This window comes from Megascapheus bottae, chromosome 27 (assembly GCF_031878675.1).
Source record: "Megascapheus bottae isolate mThoBot1 chromosome 27, mThoBot2.hap1, whole genome shotgun sequence".
Lineage (NCBI taxonomy): Eukaryota > Metazoa > Chordata > Mammalia > Rodentia > Geomyidae > Megascapheus > Megascapheus bottae.
Window position 1 is genome coordinate 15,735,648 of NC_143535.1, and position 11,199 is coordinate 15,746,846.

Here is an 11,199-nt window from a genome sequence, read left to right on the forward strand (position 1 = left end):
AGATATCAACTAGAAATAATAGAATGATGGTGTGGGGTATGATCTATGAGGGAGAACATGGGAACTGGCCCCCTTCATTGTATTCTAAATACTGCAGTATGAAATCCTCCAGGATCCAGTCTTCATTTTTCTAAAACGCTGGGTGAGAAGCTCATTTCTCTGTGTGCATCTCTTTGTTCCAGCAAAGCTTGGAGAAATAATATATGCCCGGGCTCTGGTGCTTGGGAAGAAGATGAAGGAAAAAAAGAAATCAAGTTGTCCTAGTTCATTTTTTTTTATAGTTTAATTTGGAGTCTTAATTTTCCAGAACCTTCTGAGGTCAGGGTTTTACTGGAGCCAAGTAACTCCAAATAAGTAGTCTTCTTTGGACTCCTTCATTAGGGGTGTAGTTGGACCCAGGAAAGCATGTAACCTGACTTAGCATAGTTGTAGAAACGCACAACTGGAGGGGGGTTGGACCCTGTCTAGAGACACTGAATGGGCATAGGGTGGTATCTTTTCAATCTTACCATATGTCTGGGGATTGAAACTATTCTAGCTGGAATCTGTTTGTGATATCCAGTCTAGAATTTTGATACTTTAAGCAGCATCTTCTTTACTTGGGAAGTGGCGACAAAGAGAATTTTGATTCATAGCCTCCCTAGGCAAAATAGGGTGATCTTAACTTAAAGAACGAATCAGGCATAGTTGGCTCATATGCCTGTGATCCAACCATGGGAAATATAGTATATGCAGGAGGATCAGAGTCTGAGGCTACACTGGGCAAAAAGTGCTGGAATCTTTTGAAAAATAAAGCAAAAAGGACTGGGATTTCCAGGGGCCAGTGGCTCATGCCTGCAGTCCTTACTATTCAGGAGGTTAAGATCTGAGCATTGTAGTTCAAAGCCAGCCCAGGCAGAAAAGCCTGTGAGACTCTTAGCTCCAACTGATCACCAGAAAACCAGAAGCAGTGCGATGGCTCAAAGTGGTAGAGCCATAGTCTTGAGCAGAAGCACTCAGGGATAGCGTCTGAGTTCAAGCCCCAAGACCAAATAAAAAAAAAAAAGAAATAGAATCATGGCTTAAGTGGCAAGAGTTTTGCCTAATAATTGCAAGGCCCTGATTTCAAATCTCTGTATTGCAGGAAAAGAGAGGAAAGGAAAGGACAGGGCAAGAAAGGAAAGAAAAGGAAAGGAAAGGAAAGGAAAGGAAAGGAAAGGAAAGGAAAGGAAAGACTTACAATTTGTCTTTTGCAGAGACAAGTCTTTTCGTTCTTATTTTTTAATTTTTTGTCAGTCCTGGGGCTGGAACTCAGAGTCTGGACATTGCTATCCCTGAGCTTTCGTGTTCAAGGCTAGTAACCTACCACTTTGAGCCACAGTTGCATTTTTAGCTTTTTGTAGTTAATTGGGTATAAGAATCTCACAAACTTTCCTGCCCAGGCTAGCTTTGAACCACAGTCCTCAGATGCTACAGTAGCTAGGATTATAGGCTTGGGCCACCACCACTGGCTCAGAAACATGTCTTTTAAACTGAGCAACTGTAGATACAGTACTCATAGCTCTCTGATCTCAGATCCGATGTGTTGTGTTTCTCTGGGAACTAAGTCAAATGCAGAAGCTCAGGCCCACGCCTACATTTACAGAGCTGGAATCTGAATTTCAATACATTCCCCAGCTGATGTTTACCCTCAGGCCTGGGAAACCCTGGCTCAGAGCCTTGGATTTGAATTTTGGAGATGAATGCCAGTCTGAAGGTCTCTCAGGGCCCCAGTTAACTTCTTCTGTGGAGATGGAATAATAGGTTCTCTGCTGCTTAACTCACTGGGGGAGCTTGGAAGATCAAATGTCACAATGGATGGCTTTCCTATCCTTTGTGACAGGAGAGGCTGGCAGACTAGAGAAATGTGTGGCATCTCCGTGTTCATTGGCAGCTGTCCCAGCCCCACCCGCTTAGCCAGAGTCTTCATCTACCCAGCTAAATTAATCTATTTCTCTGCTCTTGCTCCTATATCCTTTTTTTTTTTGAAACAACATCAATTTTGGTTGCTTTCATCCAGACTGCGAAGAGTATTTGAATTCACATTATTGCCTTTAGTGAGATTCTCTCCTCTTGGCCTCCATTCCCCTCCCCCGCACCTCACTTTTTTTTTGGATACACATTTACTGTGGTGCTTGGAACTCAGTGCAGAGAAGATTAACATGGTGTTTAGCCACTGGCCATGCCTTTGAGAAGTAGAGCTTTCTGTTTATCTCTTAGAAGCAGATGCCTTGGATTTTATCCCTGAGTACATTTAGCAGGGTGTCTTAAATTCATTCATTCATTCATTCATTCATTCATTCATTCATTCATTCATCCATCCCCCTGTTCTTCCTTTCCCCATGTGGGTACACAAACAGGCATACATACACACACAGAGACAGACAAGACAGACAGACAGACAGACACACACACACACATACACACACACACACACACACACACACACACACACACACATACACATACACACACACATGTCAGCCAAATCAATTTTGGTTGTGGCATGGTTGGAAGGCTGTTTTCTGCATAAGCCATTCTAGGATTATCTGCAGTGTAGTTTTCCTCCTTATGTGCACATCTGTGGGTTAGATTTCTTTATTCCATCCATGGAAGCCTGGATGGCTGCCTGGATTGTTCTTACTCATATCTGTCCAAATGCATGTGGATTTCTTCCACACCCAGAAGCTTCTAAATCTGTCCTGGTATTTACAGAGTGACACCAGTGTTTTCCTTCCCTTTGTTACAGGTGTGTAGTCTTCAGATGACCTGGAGTCTTGGGAAAGAGAAAATGAGAGTGGGGGAATGAAGGAAGAAGGAGAGAAGGAAAGAGAGATGCTACTTGTTCAAAGAATGAGTTTCCTGTCTTTTTCAGCCTGAGTGCACATGAGCATGTAATTACAAATGCACAGTTCTCACAGTGAGCACATGGTAAATGTGTGGGTAGGTGACTGACTTATATAGTGATTGATTCCCATTTTTGTTACTACGAATGGCTGCACATTTAGTGAGCAGGTATGAGCCTTTATAGAGGTGTTTGTACACACAGAATCACATATTAACACATACCCATTAATTCAGTGCCTATTAAGTAGTCACTGGTTGAAAGGACAGGGCTAAATATTATGTAAGTTATAAAGATATAGGCTTTGCTCCTAAGCACATTACAGGTTCCTAAAGGAGATGCAGCCATGCAACTGAAATCCAAACCAGTGAATAAACAGCTAAACATGAGATCAGAGGAATGGGACATTACTTTCTATTGGAGACCAGAGCTGGCTTCTAGAAGCAGATGACATGAGAGATTTGCACCTATGGAAGTAGATGAGGGCCCAAGGCTACACATGCAGGTGGGTGGTGGGCAGCAGATATGGAAAGTCCTGTGGCTAATGTGCCCAGGCCCAGAACAGGGGTAGAATGAGGGAAGTGCACAGCTTCTACTAGGTTTCAAGAATCTGTGATTGCAAGATGAAGAACTTCTCTACTTGCACTTAGTGAAGCAGGAGACACAAATTCTTTCTGAGATAGGTAAGTCAGATGCTTAGATTAGTGCTTTGGGCTGATTTCACTGGTGGGGAGTTACAAGGTAAATTATCTATGTGGAAGGCACAGAGCATCATAAGCAATAAAGAGGATGTTACAGCCATCCCAAGATGGACAATAACTGTTAAGGTTTGGATTTTGAATGTCTCCCGAAGGCTCATGTGCTGAAGGTTTAATCATCATGTTGTGACACTATTGGGAATGGGGGAGCCTGGCAGTTGGATCCTAGTGGTAGAAAATTAGGTCACTGAGGATTGTTCTCAAAGGCCACACTGAGACCCTGGCTCTTGCCCCTCTCTATCTTTGCTTTCTGGCTACCCCGAGGTGAGCAGCCTTCTTTGTCATGTGCCCCCACCATAGTATGCTCTCTCATTACCAATGCAACAAAACAGGGCCACATCACAGTGGAATAAAGCTCCTGAAAGGGTGAGCCAATAGAAACGTTTCTTCTTCTCAAGTTGTTTTTCTCAGGCATGTTGTCACAGCAATGAAAAAGTGATGGTTATGTCATTCGGGTGGTGGAAGAGGCAGAAGCAAGTATCATAGAGCCAATACTACAATGTGTGTGTGTGTGTGTGTGTGTGTGTGTGTGCACGCGCGCTCATGTGTGTTGGTAGGGATTTACCTAGGGCTTTATCCATGATGGGAAAACAACCTACTACTACTAAGTTATATCCCCAGCCCAAGATGTATCAAGTTTAAACACTGGTAGAAACATTTAGTGGGAGTCATCCATTCAGTGAATCCTAGGCTGTAACACTTAGGAGTGATTAGAGGATTGTAGCTAACTGTGATTACTATAATTTATAGAGAGCTAGTCAGTGTCTTCTAAGTGGATGCCTTACTAGGGTACACCACACTGAGAAAAGACTAAAGGAGAGTGGTGGTACATTCAGGAAGGAGAAGGAGGAGGAGGAGGAGGAGGAGGAGGAGAAGAAGAAGAAGAAGAAGAAGAAGAAGAAGAAGAAGAAGAAGAAGAAGAAGAAGAAGAAGAAGAAGAAAAAGAAGATATATATAGAGAGGAACAGATCTGTGTGTTCTTCCTAGTTAGTATGAATATATACACACAATTTAGATTCAGGTGCACACAGGTCTGCATTAAATGTGCATTCAGTTTCACATGGGTGGAAGAAAACAGGCAACCAAGGAGAGAAGGATGAATAATCATGTGAAAGAAAGGTCGAAGAGTCATGTGTGTGAGAACTGACTAAATAGCTGGCTTTTGTATATATGGGTGGTATAATAACATGGGTAGCAGTACACTTAAGGCAGGCACACAGACATACATAGAGTACATGCAATATCTGGAAAAGAATGAGTTCTAGAAAACAAATGGGTTGACGTTTATCAGGAGTTGGCGTTAAGCAGAATCATCATAGGTCAACAGATGGATATGGAACTGAATATTTTCTGGATGGATATATCAAGTTGTCAAAACCCTTAAGCCAGAGTCAGTACCTTGATTCAATTCTGTGCGATATTCTGGGCTAATTTTGCTTTTCTCAGGCCTCTAGCTTTTTATTAGGCATAGACTTACTAGGTCATTTTTTTTTGCCACAGTTCTCTCTCATGTCAATGAGAACCTTGCAGTAATGAGATTATGAAATGAGGGCCATGAGTTTGGCCTAGTGGTTAAAGTGCTTGCCTAGCATGCACGAAGACCCGGGTTTGATTCCTTGGTACCACATACATAGAAAAAAGCTGGAAGTGGTGCTGAGGCTCAAGTTGTAGAGCTCTAACCTTGAGAAAGTCCAAGGACAGTGCTCAGGCCCTGAGCTCAAGCCCAGGACTGGCAAAAAAAAAAAAAAAACAGATTATGAAATGAAATTTACTTTGAACAGAACTCTGGTCAGAATTTTTAGCTTGCCCCAGCATCCGTACTGATGGCACTCAGTGTTCCATAGGAATGAATCCCTTTCAGTGAGGAAGACTGTTTCCTGTGTGTTTTCCTGAATCTGGAATGACCTTACCTAAAATGAGTCAAATACCCAAGTGACATTGAAGGTGAAGAGAATCTGTTTTAGAACAAGACATTGAGCCAGTGGATAATCATTAACAACAAATAGGATAATAAAACAACGCTCTTTTTAATATAAATTGTTTCACTTCTTTTTTTACTTTTTAATATATATTATTTTTACTTATTTTTGGTAGGTTAAGGGACTTGAACTCTGGGCCTGAACACTGTTCCTGAACTCTTCAGCTCCAGGTTAGTGCTCTACCATGTGAGCCACAGCACCACACCAGGTTTTCTGGTGGATAATTGGAGATAAGAATCTCATGGACTGTCTTTGAACCACAATCCTCAGGTTTCAGCCTCCTGAGTGTCTAAGATTACAGGTATGAGCCACTGGCATCTGGCTTACATTTTTTTTTTATGTTTTAAATTTTTCTTGTAAAGATGAATTACAGGAGAGTTACAGTTACATAGGTAAAGTCATGAGTACATTCTTTTTTTTTTGCCAGTCCTGATCATGAGCTCAGGGACTGAGCACTGTCCCTGGATTTTCTCAAGGCTAGGGCTCTACCACTTGAGCCACAGCAACACTTCCGGCTTTTTGCTATGTATGTGGAACCTAGGAATCGAACCCCGGTCTTCATGCATGCTAGGCAAGCACTCTACCACTAGGCCAAACTCCCAGCCTAGAGTGCATTTTATTTTGAACAGTGTTGTCCCCTTTCTCATTTTCACCCTTTCTACCTCCCCAACTTTCCTCCCCACAAGTTGAAAAGTTCATTTCCAACTCTCAATAATATCCTATTCCATTCCATTTCATTTTCTTCCAGATTCATTTTCTAAAAATATAGTTAACATTGTTCTCTCAAAACTACGTCTCACTGATGAGACTTCAGTCAATATGCATGTACCATGCCTCAGGACTATATGATATGGGAGGAGCGTGAGATGATATGGCTTATCTAGGGGTCACGTGTACTTTATTCCCATCGTGGTAGTTTCCCATTTAGCAACCTCTGGGCTTCCACTCCTCAGTAACTGAAGAAGTCTTGTATCTCCCCTGTCCTTAATTACAAAACAACATGTTAAACATTCTGCTTGTGAAATCTCATTCCAGTTCAAAGAAAAACTAGATTCAAAGAACCTTGGTCCTCAATTCCTCAGGGACCTTTTCAAGAATTCTCAGCTGATTCCCCTTGTGGTATGCCAGAATTACATTGTGTGTGTGTGTGTGTGTGTGTGTGTGTGTGTGTGTGTGTGTGTGCGTGTGTATGTAGAAAACAGGTTTTTCTTTCCAACATATGTGACAGGTACAGTCTTTAACAGCAGGTTTACTAGCAATGGGATTCTTTTTTTTTTTTTTTAATCAGAAGCGACATTTCTGAATCCTGAACTGATTAATGGATGCAAATCTTGTTCTGCATGCTGATGAAGGCAAACTACACATATTTGTGCATGTATAGATGGTACACGCATACAGATACACATGAACAAGTTTTATAAGCATGCATGCATATCCTTATTACTGATTCATGAACTTCTACATTGTGTGAGATACTTTCTTTTGCAGCTTTAAAATACAACCATGCAGGAGTTGCTTTATAAACAAAAAGAGATTTAGAGACCAGACATCGTTGGACATCGAAGGTTAGCTATCTTCTCACAGGAGACGAGACTCCTATAAGTGAGGGAAGAGAAATGGAGGGCCATTTTTGCTAGCCTTCTTTGTGTTTCTAGATTACCATGCCCTCTAGGCTCCACTTAGGGCTTTCTCCCATGACTATGGCCTGTCCCATCTCCCAACATAATTCTTACAGTAACTCAAAGCCAGTAATGAACCTATAATGATTGGAAAGGTGAGTTGTCAGAAATGAGGTAGTAGCTTCTACAAGTTGTCTCTAGGTAAGTTCTAATTCAGTACCTCCCTGGCTAGACAGCTCCAAGCGAATGCCTCTCAACTTTTCCTTGTCCTTTCCTCCTTTCCATTGTAGAGGCCCAGCCCTTCCCCCTGCTTTTGCTACAAGGTCAGTGAATGAGAGATAAATCTGCAGCAAGACCTCAACCTTTCATTCTGCCAGACCAATTAGACCTCCTATTGCTCCATGGTGAAAAAAAAAATAAGACTCTTTTGACATTGCATTATCAGGAGGTACTTGAAGTGTGAGAATCGAGTATCTAGGAGATTTCTTTTATCATTGTCTTATGAACATTAGTCTCAGGATTTCTCAGAATATGGTCCCTTTCTAAGTGTCTTTTTCTTTCTTTTTCCAGGCATTGCTCTCAAATCTTATTCTCCTTTTCTCAGAACGCAGGAGGAAAGACATTGTTAACCAAACCATTTATTTAGTGAATGATTGCCTTCTGTTCTAAACGGGTATATTTGTTAAGTGTTGTTGAATTTTCACAAATTTTGCTCCTGAGTAAATGGTGGGGTGGTGGTGATAGTCAAGCCTGGTTTGTATGTAAAGGAGCTTAACATGTCCAGGGAAATGCTGATTCAGGCCACAATATTCTTTTAGGAAAGTTTAATCAAAGAGAAGAGATAAGATTAGACAAGAATATGGAGAAAATGAAGCCCTTATACATTGTTGGTACTAGTAGGAATATAAATTACTGTAGTCATCTAGGAAAACAATATGGACATACATTAAAAAGTAATTAAAAATAGAGTTACCATATGATAGAGTGATGCTTCCTTTTGGGTATATCTACAAAGGAAATAAAATCAATAGCTCAAAGAAGAATCAGCACCTCAAGTTTATTGCTGTATTATTCACAGCACCCCAGATTTGTAAACAATCTAAATGTCCATCTGCAGATGAATGGGTAAAGAAATTGTGGTACATATCAACAGGAAGGTATTATTCTGACATTCTAAAGAAGAAAATCCTGTCATTTGTGACACTGAGGAATTGGCAGGATGCTGTGCTAAATTAAATAATATAGACACCGAAAGACAAGATTATATAATCTTGCTTATGTGGAAGCCAAGATAATAAAAACCAAGTTTAAAGAAGCAAAGAGAAAAATGGTGGTAGCTATGGATTGAGACATGATGGGATGGGCAACTGTGGCTCAATGAGTAAGAACTTTCAGTTATAAAATCAAAAGGTCCCACGGATCTAATATAGAGCATAGGCAATGAGGTGTTAATTAATTTGATGGTAATAACCATTACACAATATATATACATGTCAAATCATCATTTTATCTCCCTTGGATATGGTCTGTCTTTGTTAATTAGCTATCCTAAGATTTAAAAATAAAGAGAGGCATAATGAACCAGACTGAGAAATTCTTTCTGTAGAGCTGGTGCCTGGCCATAATTTTCAGATCATCTCCCTGAGCTTCTCTTTATACATTGTTCAGTACAGAACAACTTATGGTAACAATTCCAGAACAATGTAATGGTGTTTGTGTGTGTGTGGCACCACCCTGTTAATTGCCAAGTGCAACTGACCAATGGGCAAAAGACTTGCATTCTGTAGTCTTATGGGCAAGTCATTCTGGATAGAAAGATGTTCTCAGAGGGAAAGATTTAGGTTCTGAACAGGAAAGACTTTTGGAGTTGCAGCTGCTTAGACAAAAATGCCTGATGAGAATGCCCTTCTAGGGCAGTGTCTGAAGACAGACCCAGAGGCTCACTGACAGAGAGAAACGAGTATCAATGGAATGATGAAGCAGCTGGCCTTTCATTTCACCTTCATTCCCAAGAGTCTCACTAAAACAGTTAACAGCCACTCCTTCCAAAGAACAGAGTCCCTAGAATCATGTTATTCATTCTTAATGGAGGCCCAAGGATGGGATTTTCCTTTTCTGACATCCCAGGTTCATTGGAAGTTTTTCCCATAGCCAAGATTCTGACCTTCTCTGAGGTGAACTGAAGATTTGACAGGTAACAGGACCAAAAATTGGGGGTAAGAAAGCACGATTGAACTGGAAAAGGCTACAACAAGTCTTACCTTCCATCAGCCTCATGTTCTAAAGTGAGAAATTGATGTGCTCAACTGCGATTTAAAGCCATTAGTCTTTGTTCCCACAGGAGCTCAGAGAATAACTTAAAGAAACCCGAATAAACATTTTCAGAAAAGAGAGCAAATTTGTATTACTTAACCCAAGGAATGCAAGCAAGTGTAATTAAAGTGAACACCCATAAATAAAGTAAATACATTAGTTAGGAAATGAATTAATTAGTGTCTAATTACTATCAATTACTAAAATCACTACAGAATTGCTTGTAGAATGGATTGAATCTCTTGCTCCTATTAATAATTTCCATTGCTAATTGTATGCAATTGTATCTTCTTTTCTTTGGGTGCATCTTAGCAGAGCTAATAGGGGGAAGGCACAGCACAATGAACAATGACAGCAGCATTTTTTCCCCCTGCTTTGCTCTGTAAAAACACAAAGTGGTTTGAAAAATATCTTCCTGGTTGTCAAAAGCCAGTGATGGTGGAGTGGGTACACAGGAAGGAGGGCCCGTTTCAGGGCACTGGCTGATCTGAGCAATTGCCTGGTAAAAGATGAACTTCTACTATTTGTGGCAGGGCCTAAAGTAGAGTGTGCATGAGAGTGCAGTGTGTGTGCGTGTGTGTGTGTGTGTGTGTGTGTGTGTGTGTTTCCATGTGTGCATGTGTAAAGAAATGGGTGTCAGAAGGCTCAGCGTCTGAGCATAACGGAAACAATATACAGACTGGCAGACAGATGTTTACTCGATAGTCTTTTGAGTTGAAAGAGTAGGCTTGAGGTTTATCTAGAGGACAGGAAGTCATCAGCTTTCTTTACCCCCCTCTCCCTCCCTCCTTCTCCACATCCTCAGTACAACTGCTTACAATTGGCTTCACATACTGCTGAACCTACCCTAACCAGGAGGAATGCCTCCCCTTCAGGTCAACTCCGCGCCCCTCTGCACCATGGACCAAGGTGAGAGCAGCCCTGCTGCCTTAGAGAAATTCAGGAATGTGAGCATCACTGGGTCAATTCTGCTTTAGACCAGAAGCCACAGTGACCAAGTCTGGGAAGTGCTTTTCTATAGAAAAGATTTTTTTTTGGCCCTACATGGCTGTCTTTACCTTTCAGAGGTACCCAGGCATGTTTCTAAACTTCATCTGGAGGCTACCTCCTGCCCAAGGCTGTGACTGGTATTTGACTCTTGAATGTCTTCTATGACTAGCATTATAGGCTCATTCATTCATGTATCCCTTCAATATTTATGATGTCATGAATATCATGTAGCACTGGAGAGGAGGCATAAAATGTCCTGGATCTTTAGAGCACCGCTGAGTGAGTAGGTGCTAAGATTTGGTGGAAGAGGCACCATGGGCTTTCTGAAAGATGGTAAACTTGAAGTATGAGGTTAAAGCTTGTGACAGTTTTTTTTTTTAAAGAGGAGGCAATGATAAGAGATTTGAAAGCAAAAGCAGATTTGAGGATTTGAGCCAAGGTCTTTATGTTTCATAAGACATGAATTCTTCATGTCCTTTCTCCCCTTGAAGCACTGCTCCCTTTGTGTTTCTCAGCTTTTGCAGCAACTCTAAGCCCTCTGCTACGTGACTCCATGTGACTTTTAATTGGTGTGTGATCCTGTGTACCTAGCATGTCACAAGAGATACCAGTTGCCAAGCTGTGTGAAGATTAAAAAGAAGATATTTATTAAGTTTAGCATGGCACTGGGTACATAG

The 11,199-nt window shown here is 41.2% G+C and overlaps 1 long non-coding RNA gene across 1 annotated transcript in view; it reads right to left on the reverse strand.

Annotated features, from left to right (window-relative positions):
• Positions 1-10,653, reverse strand: part of LOC150045708 (uncharacterized) — a 61,214-nt gene extending 50,561 nt beyond the window's left edge. Inside the window, exon 1 of the long non-coding RNA XR_016532827.1 lies at positions 10,591-10,653. This is a non-coding gene — a long non-coding RNA (uncharacterized LOC150045708). The remainder of the gene's footprint in view (positions 1-10,590) is intronic.
• Between the last annotated feature and the right edge of the window lie 546 nt (positions 10,654-11,199).